We start from the raw sequence: 12,552 nt of genomic DNA, 5'->3' as shown, positions 1-12,552 counted from the left end.
ATGCTAAGAACCTGTTTATTGATCTAGCCGAGAGTATTGCTGGTAGTCTTAATGTGACCAACTGCTATGTGTGTGGGGGTACTAATATGGGAGACCAATGGCCCTGGGAAGCAAAGGAGGTAATGTCCGGTTCTGAGACAATTGAACAAATAATATCTTCTCAAGCCGATTATCAAATGAGTGTTAGAGGTAAATCTGAGTGGCGATTAAAGACCTCCATCATAGGTTATGTTTGCATAGCAAGAAAAGGAATAATGTTTAACACATCTGTAGGAGAACTAACTTGTCTAGGGCAAAAAGCTTATGATGATACTACAAAGAATACAACCTGGTGGTCGGCTTCAAATGTCTCAGAACCACCTAACCCGTTTGCAAGTTATGCCAATTTAAAGGACGTGTGGTTTGATCTATCACATCTAGTTGGAAAGCCCCAGCAAATTTGTACTGGATCTGTGGTAAGAAGGCCTATTCGGAGTTACCACAGGACTGGGAAGGGGCATGTGTGTTAGGTATGCTCAAACCATCCTTCTTCTTGTTGCCTATTGAAACAGGAGAGACTTTGGGAGTTAAAGTATATGATGTGAATCATAGGAAGAAAAGGGGACCCCTAGAGATAGGTACCTGGGAAGATAATGAATGGCCTCCCCAGCGTATCATAGATTATTATGGGCCAGCCACTTGGGCAGAAGATGGTACTTTCGGATATAGAACCCCAATATATATGCTCAACCGCATTATAAGGTTACAGGCAGTGGTTGAGATAATTACCAATGAGACATCACAAGCGCTCAATCTCCTAGCGAAACATAATACTAGGATGAGGACAGCCGTTTACCAAAATAGATTAGCCTTGGATTACCTATTGGCAGTAGAGGGAGGTGTATGTAGGAAGTTTAACCTAAGCAATTGTTGTCTTCAAATCGATGATGAAGGGCAAGCAATAGCTGAGCTTACTAGCCATATGGTTAAACTAGCGCATGTGCCTACCCAGGTATGGAAAGGGTATAATCCAAGTAGTTGGTTTGGTAATTGGTATGAGCAGTTTGGAGGACTTAAGGCATTGGTAGGTGGAGTCATGCTAATTTTGATGCTGTGCCTTCTCCTACCATGTCTGATTCCTTTGGTAGTTCGGTCTGTGCAGGGCATTATAGAAAATATAGCAGAAAGAAAGGCTGCTGCACAGATAATGGCCATATATAGATATGAGGCTCTAAATCAGGGAGAACTAGTGCTAGAAGAGGAATGTTGAGGGATTCATGTCATTAGTCGCAAAGTCTGGTCTGGTTCATAGCAACCTGAGGTGTAAGCAAACTATGGTTAAGTGATGCATCTGGAATTGTGAAATATCAGAAGCATCAAAGGGGGGAATGTGGTGGAATCTCAGTAAAAATAAATTTACTAGGACAAGATTGCCACATGGTATGTGCATTTGCATATGTTGATGTACCAGTTAAGTCAGTTACACGTAGCTAAGATACAATCAGTAGTGTAAGGAGCATAAGTAGGAATACAGGATATACAAGTATTTCCCCTCCTCCATTGTGCTGGGCAAGCCATGTGGTCAAACAGGATTTTAGTCTCTATTCGGTTGATTAGATAAGAGTATGTGTAGGTTGAACTGATTATGGGAGGAGCTACATGCCTATATAAGGGACCTACACTGTATGATCAGGACTCAGACTTTGCTGTTTTTTGGTGACATTAGTCCCTCTGAGTCCCGATCGGTGAACCGAATAAAGAATCTCTTCCTTCCTGAAGAAACCTGTGTCCATCTCTCTGTGCTTGGCTTCCGTCAGTTTCTCCGGTATCAAGACCATTTAAAGGCTCAGAAACCCTTTGCAGGTGTTATGGCTTACTTAGCTGATTAGAGTGGGACACTGTGAGCCTAGAATATTGCACCTTTTCACAATATTCTAATTTATGGAGATTGTGAATTTGGGATTTTCATGAGTTGTAAGCCATAATCATCGCACTTATGACAAATCACGGCATGAACTATCTTGCTTTGCATGTAATGCGTCTATCTCATAAATTAGTTTCCCCTTTTATGTTGCATTACTGAAATAAATGAACTTTTGCACAATATTCAAGTTTTTCGAGTATCACCTGTATATTAATATTAAAATACACGTAGAATGATATTGATTAAATATATATATAAAAAATTATATAGAATATAAAATATATATGTAAATACATTAAATAAAATAAAAATATATATGTGCAATTTTGTTCTAACTATTTTAAAATGAATATACACACAAAATATATATATAATTTTTTTTTTTTTTTTTTTTTACATAAATTAGGTCATTTTATTAATTACAATTTGTGGGACCTGCCTGACAATCCAGGACGAAAGTCCAGGGAATTTAATTTGCTAGCACTATATTTAACCCTGTAACTTTCCAAGACACCATAAAAACTGTACATGGTGGGTACTGTTTTACCCGGAAGACTTCGCTGAACACAAATATTAGTGTTTCAAAACAGTAAAATGTATTACAATCATATCGTCTTTTTTTGCATTTTTCATACACAAATGGCACTTACACAGACAATATAATTGTTGTGATACGTTTTACTGTTTTGAAACACTAATATTTGTGTTCAGCGAACTCTCTTGAGTATAACAGTACCCCATATGTACAGGTTTTATGGTGTTTTGAAGAGTTACAGAGTAAAATTTAAGGCTTGCTGTAACAGTCACCAGGGGACTTATGGAACAGTTTACCAGGAGTTGGATCCCAGTTGCAGAGATGGCACAGGAAGCAGGCAAAATCCAAAACACAGTACAGATTAAGGGAAAATCCAAAAGGCAGGGTCAGGCGAGAAGCAGAAGTCAGGGCTGGCAGCGGAGTAACAAAGTCGTTAAATCAGGCAGAGTCCAGGAAATCAGTCATTAGCAAATCAAAGATCCGTCAGGAAACCCCAAACAGGCAAAATTACCAGATACTAGGTCTCAGGCAGGGCTGGCTTTTACAGCCTGCTAGTTAGGTGCAGCTGACCCTAATTGGAAAAGGGCTGCAGGTGGATCAGTGCTGCTTAATCCAGGGCAAGGTGGTCAGGAAGCAGAAAAATGAAAACACAAACTGAAGCCCCCTGGTGGACAGCATGGCATAGAACCTGACTGGGATGCTGGAGCTGTGAGTTCAAACCCAGCCAGGTCTCAAAGGGGCGGGCCATGCCTTGCTGTCTGCAGGGCTCGGGCTGTGCCGTGACACTTGCATTACAGTTTTTTCCACATTGAAATTCGCCAGATTGGTTACGTTGCCTTTGAGACTGTATGGTAACCCAGGAATGAAAATTACCCCATGATGGCATACCATTTGCAATAGTAGACAACCCAAGGTATCCAGTCTTTTTTAGTAGCCACTTCGTCACAAACACTGGCCAAAATTGGAGTTCAAATTTGTTTTTGTTTTTCATTTTTCACACACAAACAAATATTAACACTAACTTTGGCCAGTGTTTGTTACCAAGTGGCTACTAAAAAAGACTGGACATACCCCATTTGCAATACCTTGGGTTGTCTACTATTGCAAATGGTATGCCATCATGGGGGTAATTGTAATTCCTGGGCTACCATACGGTCTCAAAAGCAACGTAACCAATCTGAGGAATTTCAATGTGAAAAAAACGGAAAAATGTAACATGCTAGATTTGACCCTGTAACTTTCCAAAACACCATAAAAACTGTACATAGGGGGTACTGTTTTACACACGGGACATCGCTGAATCCAAATATGTGTAATTTATTGCAGTAAAAGCGAACAGTATTATGACATTCACAGTTAAAATGTCATGTAGAACTAAAATTGTTTTAACAAATTCTTATTTTCTCCCATTTTTTTTTTTTAAATTGATTCTTTATTTTTGTTGTGCTTCAGAGTTACAAACACGCTTGCACTGCCCCAACAGCGGTAGCATGAGAATTAGCATACATTGTTCAACAGTAAAGGGCAGTTGATAAAACAGCACATTTTTGTTTTTGTAGTGGTTAAGTTTGATAACAAATACACTAGATAAGACATCCTACGCTAAACAGTAGCGGGGTAACTGACATAAATGGGTGCCTGATAGTACGAACTAAATCGATGCCAGCAGGAGTACCGTAGGTTAGTCGGTAGAGGGAATTCTGGCGTTGTATATACGTTTCGGTAAATGCCTAGGGTAATAGGTAGAAGACCACTGGGCCCACACCACTGTGGATCATAACCGTGTGCCATACTTGGTCTCTGCTTCCCCAGGATGGTTATGAAGGTAGATGCCTATGCAACTGATGTGTTTGGTGTCCTGTCATGTCCCCTGGAAATTTGTTTAGGTGATAAAATGTAAGCATTTGCAATGAGTAATATCCTTAGCTAGGTAGTGATATTTCAACCATCATATTGTGTGTGCATCTAATCAAGCTGCGCAATCATAGATCTACTGAAGCTTAACATCCTCTCCTGATATCTTAGCATAAGAGGTTAGCTGTGACACCTCATTGTTGCAGCAACAGTAAGCAGATTAAATAAAATGGTGAACAGCATAAGCAAAATGAACAAACTTGGGGAGGTAAGTAAACAGTGCAGCAGTCAATTAAGTGAGACCAATTCTTGACTATCTGGTGGTTTGGGGTGAACTGCCGATGCCTCTGCTCGGATGTAGGTGAAGTGGTTTGTGCGGCAGCATGAGACAGAAGTTTAACCAGGTCGCCCCAGAGTCCAAGGCCGTCACGAAGGCCTGCTTCCAAAGTCCACAAGCTGGGGAGCTCACACTGGAGACCGATTTTGTTTCTGTAAGGGGACAACAGTGGGTCTTGATGGATTGCTGCCTGCGGCGATGGACCCTCCGCGTCCGTGTTCGATGCGGTTGGATTTCATCCCTGTTGATTTTCGGCCCAGATAGACCATGTGAGGGTGAGTGTGCCCCTGTTGTGGAAGGAGCGCACTGGGGGGCCCGCTCTTTTCCTGCCTCTCCCCCTCCGTTCCTCCCCTTCACCGGAGCTGTTGGCATCTGTAGGTGAGCTGAGAGCTTGGCCCAGAAGGTTTCAAAGATTTTGGTCAGGCGTCGTTGTGCCTGCTCAGATGAGCCCTGTGTGGTCGTGTCGCTTTCCTGCACATGAGGTGGCAGCGTGTCCGCCATCTTGGGGTGTACTGTCCCATCCAGGGCCTGCATCGGTATGGGTGCTTAAAAGTTGCAGAGGGTAGTGGTGTTTGCCCGTGGGGACCGGGATAACCCCCACCGGTCCAGAGGGGAGGGGAACACAGCCAGACGCTGTCGGAGAACTGGAAGAGCGGCCCTCTCACCCCAGCTCAAGCTCAAGTAGGCCTCAGTCCCCTAGTCCGGGTAATACAGCTTTAAATCGGTTTGTGTCAGGTGTCTCTGAAATCCCAAGCTTCAGCTTAGCAGGGTGAGTACCTTGTAGGGTCAGATTTAGTGTGTGGCCCGCAGTTAGCCCCGGATTTTAGGTTACAGAAGCAGGAGCTCAGACGACACACGTCTGATCCGTCCAGCAGTCAGGCTCCGCCCCCCTTCTCCCATTTTTTTCATATTAAATTATGTTTCATACCTAAATATTTGATGTTAAATGAAAGCCCTGTTTCCCCTGAATAAAATTATATATAATAAGTGTGAGTGCACATAATATGAAAGAGGTGAATTACGTCTGAACAGACATATAGCGCAAATTCAAGGTTTTGTTTATATTTTGTTTTGATCACAACTTGTACATTTGGCTCAGTCCTTAAGGGGTTAAATATAGTCTCCCTCTTTAAGGTGTTGATTTCCTTTATGTATTTGTCAATCTTTATTTTTGCGGTGCTTAGATATACAAACAGGCTCATGTTGCCACAACAGCAGGCACAAGCGAATGCGAAAACACAGGTGAAACAGTATCGTGACATGCAATAACAGCACAATTTTTGCCACTGAAAATATATTCAAGTTTCATCATGAGTTAAGCCAACATGTCTGCTTTAGGATAGGGCAGTCTAGGTAACAAAGCAGGTTAAACGCAGTGACCTTTGAAGAGATTATGAGAGTACAATCTTTTTTTTTTTTTATTGGCACATTTTTATAGGTTAAAGTAATATAGATTAGATCAGGTTGTTAGTTAAAGCGATACACGATAGCAAAAATCGTGGGTAAAAAGTGGATTAACATGACTGGCTGCAGTTAGTGGCATGCTGAGTTGGTACATCATCCTAATAAGTTAACAAGCTATGAGGGTGCATTTCGTCATATATATATATATATATATATATATATATCGATCTCGATCAGACTGTACCAAATAGCTATGTTATCAAAATTTAGTTATGCAGTCTAACAATACCAGGATACATTTGCTAGGGTTTTAGTCATAAGAGGCAGGTGAAGGGCATAGTACCCAGGCTAAGCAGTGGGTCTAGACATGTAATCTGAGGCTGCATCAGTACATGGGGAGATGCTTAAGGCTGCAATGTGGCTGACTAAGCGTTTAAACACATATAGGCTAGACAATAAACGGCGACTGGCATACTGCACAGCGCTCCAGAGGCAACGGGGGAGATCACCGAGTTCCATGTGCGCTGTAAGGCCCTTAGTGTGCAGTGTTTAGTGCAGCCGGTGGCTACCCCCCACAGGTAATCAGTCCAGTGTTGGCTTACCCGATACCCATGTCCGGTATGCTCTTGCTGCAGGCGTTTGGCTTCTCCAGGGTCAAGGTGAATTTTGGACAGCACTCACCCTTTCGTTGGCTTCGGGTCTGTTCAAGGGCTGGCAACTTCGGGCTCCAGGCCCCATGACCCAAAGTGTCTAAGTCCTGTTTTCCACGCAGGCGGTGGAGGGTCCTGTTGCTTGCGGCGGGGTTCTTTCCGCCCACGTGGTGGTCTCTGCTGGGTAAGCGCCCCTCTGACCCTCGGCTTGCATGGGCTGGTCCTGGGCTTGGTAGATTGCTGGGTAGGTTTTGTGCCTGTTTGAAAGCCTTCAGAGTTTGGGCTTAGGCCTCTCTGGGTATCCCTTTGTCTGGGTCGTTGTGTGGGTTGCGCTCGCCTCTCCAGCTTGGCCCAGAATCGGGCAAATAGCTTGTCGATACCCTGGAGTGTTCGCTCCACGTGGTCCGCTGCTGTGTGCGAGGTGAGTGTGTCCGCCATCTTGGGCAGCCCAGGGGAGCGTAGCTGCTGCTGGTCTGAGTCAGCCTGTTGTTCACTGTGGCAGGTGTCTGCCGCCCGGGTGCTTGCCAGGTGGGGGGGGACCTCTTTAGTCGTGTGTCACCTCCAGTTAGAGCTGTAGGAGAGCGGCCGTCTCTCCTTGGCCCAGTTACTGGTAGGCCGCAAAGCCTTGAGTCAGATTTGCCAGCGGAGGAGCGGCCCGCGAGAGGTATCCCCGGAACTGCCGGCATGTCAGGATCAGGTTGGGTAAGGTTCTGCAGCCCAGTAGGCATTTAGCTAATTTTTACTGTCGAGTTTAGTGTGCCAGACACAGGAGCTCATGCAGCACACGTCTGGACTGCTCCGTGGTCAGGCTCCGCCCCCATGAGAGTACAATCTTAACTACAACATTTCTCATGTATAAGGGGTAAAGATGAATAAAATGAGGAACATGTACATTTTTGCAATATAAACAGGCATGGGTAGTCATGTCAGTGGAGAGCGATCATAAAGCATAGTGTTACACAGGCTATGCGACCTGACATCAGGCTAAGATATTTTAGTATGATTAAAACAGACTAGTCTACGTTAACTGACTGGATGCTTATTACTAGGGATTATGGTCCGCCGGGAGTTAATGTATTGTTTAGTGGAGCATGTATTGGGCACCTCTTAACCAGGGGATCTGCCTAAGCCTATATTTAGCGACTACTTTAGCCCAGACCTATTGTATCATGCGCTGTGCCCTGGTAGCTATGGTCCTCTGGGCCTAGACTAGCTGCAGTCCCCCTCCCCTTATGCAACATACAGTCCATGGTACTTGAGCAGTTGGGCTCTGTTTGGACGTGCAAAGTTCGCTGGGAAAGGTGGTAAAGGCAGCCTCCAGAGATGGCTCTCATTCGGCCCTGAGCTTTAGTAGGGGCCGATACCTCTAGCCATGGACACGGGTGCTCTGGGAGTCCCAGTCCTTCCCACGACGGGGAGTGCATGAGGTTCTGATGGTGTTTTTGTTCCGTTTGGTGGTCCACTGCTTGCGTGGACAAATCCTTGTTGGCCCTCTGCCCAGGAGGGCATTCTGTCGGTGATGTAGACGTGTGCTTGTCGATGGTGCCCAGAGGGTGCTCTCCCCGCTCAGTCCTCCGATCCTTCCTTGCTGTCTCTGCAGGTAGGTATTGCCATGCGCTCCTGCAGCCTGGCCCAGAATTTTTCAAAGATTGCCTCTAACGAGGTCAGTGTACAGCCACCGTGGGTCAGGAGGATTGGTGTGGTGCTCTGGCAGGTCTTGGGTTTCAGGCCTATGTGCATCCGCCATGTTAGTTTTAGCAGATTCGCCTCTCAGACTTGTATAACGCTCCGTGCCCAGAGGGACTCCGGGATCACCCTTTAAGCATGTGTGGGAGCTTCATTACGTCCTGAAGAAGCCGTCGGAGAACGGCGAAACGCGTAGACGATCTGACGTGAGCACGCAGACAAGGTGGGTGGAGCCATAGCGTGAGCCGGGAATTTACAAACAGCGGACATATAACCATTGAACAATTTGCTATTTGGACTCCATTCATGGGTATTTCGTCTGACCTACCCGCAGGAGACATCTCCCAGTGTGGGAAAGCAAGTATGTGAGTAATGGGTAAATATACAGTTTTACTCACCACAAATTCCAGTAAGCAGCAATCTGTTTGCACGTTTTTATTGATATACAAAGTACTTTGTATTCTGATTTTAATATATTTTTCATTGTTTAATCTTTTTGAAAGTCAATCAACTGTCATTTAACCATTCACTTTACCAGTACATATACTGTATGTGAAAATCAGCCATACCTAGATAGGTATAATATAATTGTTATCCATACAGATCTGCACTATCATTATTTTTAATTCCCTCTTTTTGCATGTACCATATGTCTCTGAGCATGTACACACAGTCAACTGTAAATCGAGCCAAGAGGCGAACCCCTATGCTACCCCACTTATCACTCACACATACCCGACGGCTCCCTACGCCTGCAACATGTAACGACACTCAAGTAACCTACAGCCCATGAAAACTATTTTACCAAAATCGACGAAGTAGCGAAGACCTGCCCCATACCACTAACCTATCCCCTGATGTTCACCATTATACCGAACATATAACCTATACCTACTCGCTTAGTTCAAGCCACTATTTAACCTGAAGACGTCATGCCACAACAATAGATGATAACCAAGAAGCCGGCTAGCAGTTAAGCGGACATATCTATTGAGAGTTATACCGTATTATATGATATAGTTTGTTATTAATTATTAGACCAGTATGTTTACCATACAATGAGGCCTACAGTAAATCTGGGATGATATACATAGACAGAATGACCTATAAGATTGATAGACAGAATGACCTATAAGATTAGGCAGAAAGAGGCTAAGCAAGTTATAAGAGCTTCCAAATCACACACAGAAGAGAAAATAGCACAGTCAGTAAAAAAGGGGGACAAAACCTTTTTTTAGATACATAAATGAGAAAAGAAAAGTAAAACAAGGATTAGTTAGATTAAAAACAAAAGAAGGAAGGTATGTAGATGAGGATAAAGGTCTAGCTGACTGCCTCAATGAATATTTTTGTTCGGTATTTACAGATGAAAATGAAGGAAAGGGACCTCAGTTAAGAAAAAGGATAAATGAGTCATTTATTACACGTGAGTTTACAGAGGAAGAGGTTCTATTTCAACTGTCAAAAGTAAAGACAAATAAGTCAATGGGACCTGATGGAATACACCCAAAGCTATTAAAAGAGCTTAGTGGTGTACTAGCAAAACCATTAACAGATTTATTTAACCAATCATTGATAACAGGAGTAGTCCCAGAAGATTGGAAGTTAGCGAATGTTGTGCCCATTCACAAGAAAGGTAATAGGGAGGAGTCGGGCAACTATAGGCCAGTAAGCCTAACTTCAGTAGTGGGGAAAGTGATGGAAACCATGTTAAAGGATAGGATTGTTGAACATCTAAAAACACATGGATTTCAAGATCAGAGACAACATGGGTTTACTTCAGGGAGATCATGCCAAACTAATCTTATTGATTTTTTTGATTGGGTAACTAAAATTATAGATCAGGGTGGTGCAGTAGACATTGCTTACCTCGATTTCAGTAAGGCTTTTGACACTGTTGCACATAGAAGGCTTATCAACAAACTACAATCTTTGAGTTTGGATTCCAATATTGTTGAATGGGTAAGGCAGTGGCTGAGTGACAGGCAACAGAGGGTTGTAGTCAATGGAGTATATTCGAAGCTTGGGCTTGTCACCAGTGGGGTACCTCAGGGATCTGTACTTGGACCCATTCTCTTTAATATTTTTATTAGTGATATTGCAGAAGGTCTTGATGGTAAGGTGTGTCTTTTTGCGGATGATACTAAGATATGTAACAGGGTTGATGTTCCAGGAGGGATAAGCCAAATGGAAAATGATTTAGGTAGACTAGAAAAATGGTCAGAGTTGTGGCAACTGACATTTAATGTGGATAAGTGCAAGATAATGCATCTTGGACGTAAAAACCCAAGGGCAGAGTACAGAATATTTGATAGAGTCCTAACCTCAACATCTGAGGAAAGGGATTTAGGGGTGATTATTTCTGATGACTTAAAGGTAGGCAGACAATGTAATAGAGCAGCAGGAAATGCTAGCAGAATGCTTGGTTGTATAGGGAGAGGTATTAGCAGTAGAAAGAGGGAAGTGCTCATGCCATTGTACAGAACACTGGTGAGACCTCACTTGGAGTACTGTACACAGTACTGGAGACCCTATCTTCAGAAGGATATTGATACCTTAGAGAGAGTTCAAAGAAGGGCTACTAAACTGGTTCATGGATTGCAGGATAAAACTTACCAGGAAAGGTTAAAGGATCTTAACATGTATAGCATGGAGGAAAGACGAGACAGGGGGGATATGATAGAAACATTTAAATACATAAAGGGAATCAACACAGTAAAGGAGGAGACTATATTTAAAAGAAGAAAAACTACCACAACAAGAGGACATAGTCTTAAATTAGAGGGACAAAGGTTTAAAAATAATATCAGGAAGTATTACTTTACTGAGAGGGTAGTGGATGCATGGAATAGCCTTCCAGCTGAAGTGGTAGAGGTTAACACAGTAAAGGAGTTTAAGCATGCGTGGGATAGGCATAAGGCTATCCTAACTATAAGATAAGGCCAGGGACTAATGAAAGTATTTAGAAAACTGGGCAGACTAGATGGGCCGAATGGTTCTTATCTGCCGTCACATTCTATGTTTCTATATCTGGTCTGGTCAAGCTACCTGGCTTGTTTATTATTTTTTTAATCCTGTATGTAACAGTTACCATTCAATATTGGTATATCAGTTATATAAGGGACATACTAGCCCCTCCTCGGTTTTCCACCTTTAATCTAGATCAGCACTAGACACTTTGTACATTATCTTAGGCTGGCACATTGTATATAAGAGGTTATTGCAGGAAAACCGTGGGTTAATTTTTAATCCGCTGTGTAACAGTTACCATGCAGAATATCACGCTGGTCATATTAGCTGTATAAGGGACAGACTAGCCTATCCCATTAGCAGGCGCTGCAATGCGTAGCCTGACTGGGCAGGATTGTTATATCCATAGATCGTATTTATGGGGTATAAATTAGATATGGTAGCCAGATCAGGTGTTTAGCCATCTATTGAGCTCATACTGTTGTACATACTGTATATATTTAACACCACTTTCCAAGGGCACAGACTTCTAGCATCCCCAATAACTATTAGTGAATGATCAATCAGACGCTCATGTCTCCCTAGAAGAGCCACGGTTGAGTTGGATAGGATAGCCCACATTGTTTGAAGCAGTCTATACGCTCACAGCGGTTGACTCAGGCACCCATCCATATGTAACTTAGTTCATTTTCTAATATTTTCTAGACGACAATGTCACCATCATACAATATACATCATACAATGCGATTATCTTCTTGTAAGATTTTAGGATTGGAGTTCTATTAAAAGTAAATTTTTAGATTACTATATTGAACTATAAATACAGCACAGATCCCTAAGGGACCTTCTCTGTGACCCCTGGTGGCTTTTTTCTCCCCCAGGGATCATTTGCTTAATAGTTTTTCACATATTTGTGAGGGTTACCCCCTGTTGTGTTCCCTACACACACCCGCTGGTTCCCCTTGGGGCACCAGCACACTCTACATATTTATGCACTGTACTAGTTATTATTAATCTTAAAAAGACCCAGGAGGGTTGAAACGTTAATTATTTCAATAAACATTTAAAAAATCCTGTGGTGTGCTCTGTTTAGTTATATATATATAAATATATATATATATATATATATAAAACAAAAAAAAATTGTCTTATACTCCACTTACTGGTGTCTCTGCCCGGTGCTTATCGGCATAGTATAACAAATTGCGTAGAG

This window comes from Pelobates fuscus, chromosome 6, assembly GCF_036172605.1.
Source record: "Pelobates fuscus isolate aPelFus1 chromosome 6, aPelFus1.pri, whole genome shotgun sequence".
Classification (NCBI taxonomy): Eukaryota; Metazoa; Chordata; class Amphibia; order Anura; family Pelobatidae; genus Pelobates; species Pelobates fuscus.
The sequence above is the reverse complement of the archived record's forward strand: the minus strand, read 5'-3'. Positions refer to the sequence as shown.